Source organism: Zea mays, chromosome 3 (genome assembly GCF_902167145.1).
Source record: "Zea mays cultivar B73 chromosome 3, Zm-B73-REFERENCE-NAM-5.0, whole genome shotgun sequence".
In the NCBI taxonomy this organism is placed as follows: domain Eukaryota; kingdom Viridiplantae; phylum Streptophyta; class Magnoliopsida; order Poales; family Poaceae; genus Zea; species Zea mays.
Window position 1 is genome coordinate 113,529,834 of NC_050098.1, and position 10,485 is coordinate 113,540,318.

Genomic DNA, 10,485 nt, shown 5'->3' on the forward strand with positions numbered 1-10,485 from the left:
CAACTATGGCGAATTCATCTTCTGCTGCTCCTCATATCCCAATTCATCAAGCAGTCACTATTCGTCTCACCAAAACAAATTTTCTTCTTTGGCGTGCTCAGCTTCTCCCTCATCTTCGTGGTGCACAGTTGCTGGGTTTTTTGGATGGTTCTAATCCAGCACCGCCACAGCAAATTGCATCGTCTATCGATCCAAATGCCAGGGCTATCCCAAACCCCGCATATGATCGGTGGTTCAATCAGGATCAACACATCCTCAGTCACTACACGACGGTTGATCTTTAGCGACCCTTATTAGGTACCAACTGTTGGTTGCTAAAGATTAGGGACCGACGGTCAGTCGCTAAATCCTTTTGTAGCAACGTTCGGTTGGTCGCTAAAAGTCTAGAAATTTAACAACTTATGGTTGGTCGCTATAGATGTCGTCGGGGACTAGCGGTGGGTCGCTATAGAGCAAGGATCACTATCAAATCTTATAGCCTGAACATGCCTGTAGATGTTAGTGACTAAAAATTAATTAAAACAAGTAAACATTGATCGCTAAATTGCGTGGTGATTTATTTCTTTTTAATATTGCTTGTATTATTTTATGGTTTGTTTATGTATGGACATGACTATAATATGCAATTGTGTTCTTTGTGCTTATATGATATTAGATTCGAGTTGAAAGCCGTTTCAAATGTTTATTATTTATTTGCATTCGTAATAATTTATTCAAAATTCTATTATTTATTTGGTAATTTTTTATGAATTTTTGAGTAATTTAAAAATGCATTTCGAAATAAAATAAAAAATAAAACCCTCCCTAACCCTAAGGCCTACTAGGGGCCCATCTACCTAACTCTCCCTCCCACGCCGTCTCTGTCTCCTCCCGACATCGCCGTCGTCGCCCACCTCCCTCAGGTAACACCATAAATCCATCAATTGAAGATAACTTACTTTATATTATTATTTTTCAATAGAAAGGAAAAAAATACTTATGATTTCTAATAGTAAAAGGGTAATATAAATAAGTTGAACAATTCTTGAATAGATAAAATTTTACCAAGTGTTTGTTGCACTCGTGCCGAAGCATATGTTTTGTTTGAATTGTTTTTTGCAAATCCAATTTATGGATTTGATCTTGTAAAGAAAATCTCATTTTACGAAACAATAATGAATTGCTAAAATAAGGTTTTCGGAAAATATGTATATTAATAATTTTAGTGGTAATCAGGGTAATAAGTTTTTCGTTTAATTATGTGCCATTTATTTGCATTTGGAATGATTTTTTATTTGCTCATAATTGATTTTTAACATTTAATAACATTTCTAATTAAATGGAAATCCAAATAAGTAATATAATAATTATTAGTCCAAAAATAAATATTTTATTTATAAATAGTTTTGTTGTGATTATTATGAAATTTAGGGTTATTTAAAAATATAATTCGAATTTACAAAAGGAAATAGAAAAAAAAAGAAATAAAAAACTAAAACCTAACCTAACCTAACCTAGCCGGCCCACTTGGCCCATCTCCCCAGCCGCCGTCCCTGCCCTATCCTCCCTCAGGCCACCGCCGCTCTCCCCTGGTAGCCGTCGCCTCTCCCTGCTCTGCTCCTCTCTCTCCCAAGCGGCTCTCCCTCTCTCTCCTCGCTTCTCTCCCCTCCTCTTCTCCAGCCGCTGCTAGGCAACCGGCCGCCGAGCAGCGCAGCCACGCTGTTGCTCTCGCCAGGACGCCAGGAACCGCTGCCATGGCTGCAGCAAATCTGAGCACAGTTGGCTTCTTTGCAGGTACTAACAGCGTGCTTGTAAAATAGAAGCAAATGTACCTGTAATAATGCTCCAGCTTTACCTGTAATAATAGAAGCAAATCTGAGCACAGTTGGCTGCCAGCAAATTTATCGGTTCCAGCTTTCAATCTTGCAAAATAGAAGCACTGACAGCGTGCTTGTTGCATGCATTACCTGTAATAATGCTCCATTTGTGAAAGTTTGCAGGCTAAAGTGTGTTCCTACTTCCTCCTGTATACACAGTTTATTCCTGCATTTTTTGGGGTGATTAATTCCTTTTTCAAGGAACGTGGGTAATAAATTCTCTCTAATCTTTTAGCTCCGATTCAATCTCGTATCTAGTTCTAGACGAACTGCTTTACAACGAACCCTGCCTCTAACTCTGGGATGATTTCTTCTGCAGATGCGGGCGATAAATTGAAGCTGTGGGTACTCTGTTTTCTGAAAGGTAAGCCCATCAATAGTGCGTACTGGTTCGACCAATCTTGCTGAACTCCATTGAATTATGTTTGATTATCATTCCTGTTTCCAAATTGCCTTTAGGTTGAGGTCTGGTTTGCCAGGAGTTTTTAATGTATCTGACTTCCCAATATCCAGCAAGTTAGTCATATGATGCTGCGACTTCATCATGGTATCCATGTTTGCCGAGCATCTTGAAGAAAAATAATAATCTGTGGGTAGCTGTAGTGTCCTCGACCTATGTATGGATTAGCATTGTAGAATTTGTCACCATGTCAACGTATTGATTACATGATTTTGTTAATTGGATTATGTCACACTTAGTGGAGGCAGGGGGCCTAAACCAGATAGCATCTCATGAATCTATAGCTTTTAATAATCATCTATGTCAAGGCAGGTAGCAGTTCTTGGGTTAGCTTTGTAATGGGGAATATATGTATTTGCAGACATACTATGTCTTAACACTAAATTAATTGAGCCATACTATTTTAACATCCTCCATTCCAAAGTTTTTTTATGTCTCCAAGCTAAATAGGTATGTGGCACTATTTGGTGAATTTAGTCATGTAGGTATTTTTTCAGACAAATGATAGCTATTCAACATATGCAATTGTTCTGTAAATAGAGGCACATTGAGTAGTTCTATTCAACATATGCAATTTTTTCAGACAAATGATAGCTATTCAAGGAGCTAGAGGCTGCTCAACATAAAGCATCAACAGCAACCTCTGGAACAGCTGAAAATGCTCTACTGGAAGCTAAGTCAGTGACTGATCTTAAATCTAAAGATTTGGAGGAGAAGAAAAGGGAGCTTTGTTCACTGATACAAGAAGTTGGAGTGCTTTTGTGAAGGCTTTTGTGAATCACTTGAAGCGTTAGTACTTTTGTGAATGATTTTGTAAAGTGTTTGCAAATATGTGCAAAACATAATAACATGTGTAGGTTTTGTGAATGATTTTGTTGTGGTGCTTGTTGATGGTTTATGTGATGTGGATCTATCATTGTGCAATACTAATTAAATTTGTATATCTATGTGATTATCTGTATAAAAATTGGTGATTTGTGATGCTTTTGTATATATAACAGTTGTTGAATGCTAATTAATGGTATATTATCATTATTAACGACTATAACTAGGGGCAACTTTCTGTTGGTTGCTAAATGTATAGTATAACGACTCACGATTGGTTGCTAAATCTATAGTACAACAACCCACAGTTGGTCGCTAAATATATAATATTAGCAACGGACGGTCGGTCGCTAAAAAGATGTCGGTCGCTAAAGCCTTTAGCGACGGCACTTACAGCGACCATCCTTATGAGTCGCTAAAAGTTTTTAGCGACCAACCGTAGGTCGTTGAAGGTCGTTTTAGCAACCAACCGTAGGTCGCTGTAAGTGAACCGTCGTGTAGTGAGTGGACTTCTTTCTTCAATGACTGAAGATGTTCTCGGTGATGTAATGACTGCGACATCTTCTAAGGAAGCCTGGGATATTCTCAACAACATGTTTTCTTCTGCCTCGCGGGCTCGTATTGTTCAAATCCGGATGGATCTTGCTACTATCAAGAAGCGGGACCTTTCTGCTACTGATTATTTTCGCAAGATCAAGAGCTATGCATCTGATCTGGCGGCGGCTGCTGCGCCTCTCCGTGAAGATGAAAAAGTGGCCTATCTTCTTGCCGGCCTTGGACCATACTACGACTCGTTCGTCACGGCTATGACCACAAAAAGTGAGGCTCTAACTTTTGATGATATTTATGCTCATTTTTTGTCCTATGAAGCTCGTCAGCTCCAACATCAAGCGGAGACGCGTCTTAATGTTGGCACTATGGCCAACTATGCTGGGCGTGGTGGATCTCCAAATCGCGGCCGCGGTCGTGGTTCTTCGCGTGGCCGAAATACTTTTCATGGACGCGGACGTACTGGTTCTGCTAGCCGTGATCCATGTCAAATCTGTGGCAAGTTGGGTCACACGGCCATCAAATGCTGGTATCACCATGATAAATCTTATCAACAGGACTCTCCACCAGCCACGATTGCTGCAACATCTTCCTATCAGGTCGATCCTAACTGGTATAGTGACACCGGGGCAACTGATCATATAACCAGTGAGTTGGATCGTCTCGCCTTGAGAGAACAATACCGTGGCACTGACACCGTGCAAGTTGGCAACGACGCAGGTTTGCAAATTATGCATCTTGGTTCTTGTTCCATTAATACTAATACTCTCCCTCTTGCACTAAAAAATGTTCTTCATGTCCCCCAAATATCTAAACATCTTTTATCTGTCCATAAGTTAACCCGTGATAATGATGTTTTCTTTGAATTTCATCCCTCTCACTTTTTAATCAAGGATCGTGCCACTCGGAATCTTCTTCTGGAAGGAAAATGTGAATCCGGCCTCTATCCCATCAAGCCTGCTGATCTTGCGTCTATTAAACAAGCACATCTAAGTTGCTCGGCACGACCTGCGCAGTGGCATGCTCGGTTTGGTCACCCCTCAGTCCAAGTTGTGAGGTCCATTTTAAGTCTTCATCATCTCCCGTGTCGTGAAGAAACTAGTCTGTCTACTGTCTGTAATGCATGTCAATTAGCTAAAAGTCATTGAAAGAGAATTAGGCTTACACCTAGTTCCTAAATAATTTTGGTGGTTGAATTGCCCAACACAAATAATTGGACTAACTAGTTTGCTCTAGTGTATAAGTTATACAGGTGTAAAAGGTTCACTCTTAGCCAATAAAAAGATCAAGTATTGGATTCAACAAAGGAGCAAAGGGGCAACCGAAGGCACCTCTGGTCTGGGGGCACCGGACTGTCCGGTGCACACAGGACAGTGTCCGGTGCACCACCGGACAATGTCCGGTGCACCACCGGACAATGTCCGGTGCACCAGAGGACTCCAACTCAAACTTGCCACCTTCGGGAATTTCCAGAGGCGCTCCGCTATAATTCACCGAACTGTCCGGTGTACACCGGACAGTGTCCGGTGCTCCAAGGAACGGCGCCTCAGGAACTCGCCAGCTTCGGGAAAACAGAGCGGTTGCTCCGCTATAATTCACCGGACATGTCCGGTGTACACCGGACTGTCCGGTGAACCAGCAGAGCAACGGCTATTTCGGCGCCAACGGCTACCTGCGACGCATTAAATGCGCGCGCTGCGCGCGCAGAAGTCAGGCACGCCCATACTGGCGCACCGGACATTGAACAATACATGTCCGGTGTGCACCGGACACCCAGGCGGGCCCAGATGACAGAAGCTCCAACGGTCAGAATCCAACGACATTGGTGACGTGGTTGGCGCACCGGACATGTCCGGTGTGCACCTGACTGTCCGGTGCACCATACGACAGACAGCCTCCACCAACGGTCATGTTTGGTGGTTGGGGCTATAAATACCTCAACCACCCCACCATTCATTGCATCCAAGTTTTCCACTTCTCAACCACTTACAAGAGCTAGACATTCAATTCTAGACACACCAAAGAGATCAAATCCTCTCCAATTCCACACAAGGCTTTAGCGATTAGCGAGAGAGATTTGCCGTGTTCTTTTGAGCTCTTGCGCTTGGATTGCTTCTTTTCTTTCTCACTTGTTCTTGTGATCAAAACTCCATTGTAATTGAGGCAAGAGGCACCAAGTGTGTGGTGGCCCTTGCGGGGAAGTTTTGTTCCCGGTTTCGATTTGAGAAGAGAAGCTCACTCGGTCCGAGGGACTGTTTGAGAGAGGGAAGGGTTGAAAGAGACCCGACCTTTGTGGCCTCCTCAACGGGGAGTAGGTTTGCGAGAACCGAACCTCGGTAAAACAAATCCGCGTGTTACACTCTTCATTTGCTTGCGATTTGTTTTTCACCCTCTCTCGCGGACTCGTTTATATTTCTAACGCTAACCCGGCTTGTAGTTGTGTTTATATTTGTAAATTTCGTTTCGCCCTATTCACCCCCCCTCTAGGCGACTATCAATTGGTATCAGAGCCCGGTGCTTCATTAGAGCCTAACCGCTCGAAGTGATGTCGGGAGATCACGCCAAGAAGGAGATGGAGACCGGCGAAAAGCCCACTACAAGCCATGGGAGCACTTCATCGGAGGAGTCCCGCACCAAGAGAAAGGAGAAGAAGAACTCCTCCAAAGGGAAGGAGAAGAAGTCTTCTTCACACCAAAAAGAGAAGAAGGAGAAATCCTCTTCTCACAAGACGCGTCGGAGTGGGGACAAGAAAAAGAGGATGAGGAAAGTGGTCTACTACGAGACCGATTCTTCATCGCAATCCACCTCCGGCTCCGACGCGGCATCCGTCACTTCTAAGCGCCAAGAGCGCAAGAAGTATAGTAAGATTCCCCTACACTACCCTCGCATTTCTAAACATGCGCCTTTACTTTCCGTCCCATTAGGCAAACCACCAACTTTTGATGGTGAAGATTATGCTAGGTGGAGTGATTTAATGTGATTTCATCTAACCTCACTCCACAAAAGTATATGGGATGTTGTTGAGTTTGGTGCACAGGTACCATCCGTAGGGGATAAAGACTATGATGAGGATGAGGTGGCCCAAATCGAGCACTTCAACTCTCAAGCGACAACAATACTCCTCGCCTCTCTAAGTAGAGAGGAGTATAACAAAGTGCAAGGGTTGAAGAGCGCCAAGGAGGTTTGGGATGTGCTCAAAACCGCTCACGAAGGAGATGAGCTCACAAAGATCACCAAGCGGGAGACGATCGAGGGGGAGCTCGGTCGGTTCCGGCTTCGCAAAGGGGAGGAGCCACAAAACATGTACAACCGGCTCAAGACCTTGGTGAATCAAGTGCGCAACCTCGAGAGCAAAAAGTGGGATGACCACGAGGTGGTTAAGGTTATTCTAAGATCTCTTATTTTCCTTAACCCTACTCAAGTTCAATTAATCCGTGGCAACCCAAGGTATACACTAATGACCCCCGAGGAAGTAATCGGGAATTTTGTAAGTTTTGAGTGCATGATCGAAGGCTCAAGGAAGATCAACGAGCTTAATGATCCCTCCACATCCGAAGCTCAACCCGTCGCATTCAAGGCGACGGAGGAAAAGAAGGAGGAGTCTACATCAAGTCGACAACCAATCGACGCCTCCAAGCTCGACAATGAGGAAATGGCGCTCGTCATCAAGAGCTTCCGCCAAATCCTCAAGCAAAGGAGAGGGAAAGACTACAAGTCCCGCTCCAAGAAGGTTTGCTACAAGTGTGGTAAGCCCGGTCACTTTATAGCTAAATGTCCATTATCAAGTGATAGTGACAGGGGCGACGACAAGAAGGGGAGAAGAAAGGAGAAGAAGAGGTACTACAAGAAGAAGGGCGGCGATGTCCATGTTTGTCGGGAGTGGGACTCCGACGAAAGCTCTAGCGACTCCTCCGACGACGAGGACGCCGCCAACATCGCCGTCACCAAAGGACTTCTCTTTCCCAACGTCGGCCACAAATGCCTCATGGCAAAGGACGGCAAAAGGAAGAAGGTTAAATCTAAATCCTCCACTAAATATGAATCCTCTAGTGATGATAATGCTAGTGATGAGGAAGATAATTTGCGTACCCTTTTTGCCAACCTTAACATGGAACAAAAAGAAAAATTAAATGAATTGATTAGTGCCATTCATGAAAAGGATGACATTTTGGATTCTCAAGAGGACTTCCTAATTAAGGAAAACAAGAAACATGTTAAGGTTAAAAATGCTTATGCTCTAGAAGTAGAAAAATGTGAAAAATTGTCTAGTGAGCTAAGCACTTGCCATGAGACTATAGACAACCTTAGAAATGAAAATGCTAATTTGTTAGCTAAGGTTGATTCTCATGTTTGTAATGTTTCAATTACCAATTCTAGAAATAATGATGATGATTTACTTGCTAGAATTGAAGAATTGAACATTTCTCTTGCTAGCCTTAGAATTGAAAATGAAAAATTGCTTGCTAAGGCTAAAGATTTTGATGTTTGCAAAGCTACCATTTCCGACCTTAGAACTAAGAATGATATGTTACATGCTAAGGTTGTAGAATTAAAATCTTGCAAACCCTCTACATCTATTGTTGAGCATGTATCTATTTGTACTAGATGTAGAGATGTTAACATTGATGCTATACATGATCACATGGCTTTAATTAAAAAACAAAATGATCATATAGCTAAATTAGATGCTAAAATTGCCGAGCATAACTTAGAAAATGAAAAATTTAAATTTGCTAGAAGTATGCTCTATAATGGGAGACGCCCTGGCATCAAGGATGGCATTGGCTTCCAAAGGGGAGACAATATCAAACTTAATGCCCCTCCTAAAAGATTATCTAATTTTGTAAAGGGCAAGGCTCCCATGCCTCAGGATAACGAGGGTTACATTTTGTACCCTGCCGGTTATCCCGAGAGCAAAATTAGGAGGATTCATTCTAGGAAGTCTCACTCTGGCCCTAACCATGCTTTTATGTATAAGGGTGAGACATCTAGCTCTAGGCAACCAACCCGTGCTAAGTTGCCTAAGAAGAGAACTCCTAGTGCATCAAATGAACATAGTCTTTCATTTAAAACCTTTGATGCATCATATGTTTTGACTAACAAATCCGGCAAAGTAGTTGCCAAATATGTTGGGGGCAAGCACAAGGGGTCAAAGACTTGTGTTTGGGTACCCAAAGTTCTTGTGTCTAATGCCAAAGGACCCAAAACCATTTGGGTACCTAAAGTCAAGAACTAAACTTGTTTTGTAGGTTTATGCATCCGGGGGCTCAAGTTGGATCATCGACAGCGGGTGCACAAACCATATGACAGGGGAGAAGAAGATGTTCTCCTCCTACGAGAAAAACAAAGATCCCCAACGAGCAATCACATTCGGGGATGGAAACCAAGGTTTGGTCAAAGGATTGGGTAAAATTGCTATATCTCCTGACCATTCTATTTCCAATGTTTTTCTTGTAGATTCTTTAGATTACAATTTGCTTTCTGTATCTCAATTATGCAATATGGGCTACAACTGTCTTTTCACTGATGTAGGTGTCACTGTCTTTAGAAGAAGTGATGATTCAATGGCATTTAAGGGAGTGTTAGAGGGTCAGCTATACTTGGTAGATTTTGATAGAGCTGAACTCGACACTTGCTTAATTGCTAAGACTAACATGGGCTGGCTCTGGCATCGCCGACTAGCACATGTTGGAATGAAGAATCTTCACAAGCTTCTAAAGGGAAAACACATTTTAGGACTAACCAATGTTTATTTTGAGAAAGACAGGATTTGTAGCGCATGCCAAGTAGGAAAGCAAGTTAGTGCCCATCATCCACACAAGAACATCATGACGACCGACAGGCCGCTTGAGCTACTCCACATGGATCTATTCGGCCCGATTGCCTTCATAAGCATCGGCGGGAGTAAGTATTGTCTTGTAATAGTGGATGATTATTCTCGCTTCACTTGGGTATTCTTTTTGCAGGAAAAATCTCAAACCCAAGAGACCTTAAAAGGATTCTTGAGACGGGCTCAAAATGAGTTCGGCTTAAGGATCAAGAAAATAAGAAGCGACAACGGGACGAAGTTCAAGAACTCTCAAATTGAAGGCTTTCTTGAGGAGGAGGGCATCAAGCATGAGTTCTCTTCTCCCTACACGCCACAACAAAATGGTGTAGTGGAGAGGAAGAATCGAACTCTATTGGACATGGCAAGGACCATGCTTGATGAGTACAAGACTTCGGATCGGTTTTGGGCCGAGGCGGTCAACACCGCTTGCTACGCCATCAATCGGTTATATCTTCACCGAATCCTCAAGAAGACATCATATGAACTCCTAACCGGTAAAAAGCCCAATATTTCATATTTTAGAGTCTTTGGTAGCAAATGTTTTATTCTTGTTAAAAGAGGTAGAAAATCTAAATTTGCTCCTAAGACTGTAGAAGGCTTTTTACTAGGATATGATTCAAACACGAGGGCATATAGAGTCTTTAACAAGTCCACTGGACAAGTTGAAGTTTCTTGTGACGTTGTGTTTGATGAGACTAACGGCTCTCAAGTAGAGCAAGTTGATCTTGATGAGATAGGTAATGAAGAGGCTCCGTGCATCGCGCTAAGGAACATGTCCATTGGGGATGTGTGTCCTAAGGAATCCGAAGAGCCTCCAAATGCACAAGATCAACCGTCCTCCTCCACGCAAGCATCTCCACCAACTCAAGATGAAGATGAGGCTCAAGTTGATGAAGTAGAAGATCAAGCAAATGAGCCACCTCAAGATGACAGCAATGATCAAGGGGGAGATGCAAATGATCAAG

General features: G+C 42.8%; 1 long non-coding RNA gene across 2 annotated transcripts; it reads left to right on the top strand.

The window, feature by feature from the left end:
- Positions 1 to 1,485: 1,485 nt before the first annotated feature.
- Positions 1,486 to 3,189, top strand: LOC103650259 (uncharacterized). Of its 2 annotated transcripts, none has more exons than XR_002268395.2 (4): positions 1,486 to 1,773; positions 1,973 to 2,065; positions 2,176 to 2,220; positions 2,900 to 3,186. It is a non-coding gene; the product is annotated as an uncharacterized lncRNA (long non-coding RNA). The 2 variants fall into 2 exon arrangements; XR_002268394.2 differs by having other exon boundaries at positions 1,495 to 1,773; positions 1,980 to 2,065; positions 2,900 to 3,189.
- The last annotated feature ends 7,296 nt before the right edge of the window (positions 3,190 to 10,485 follow it).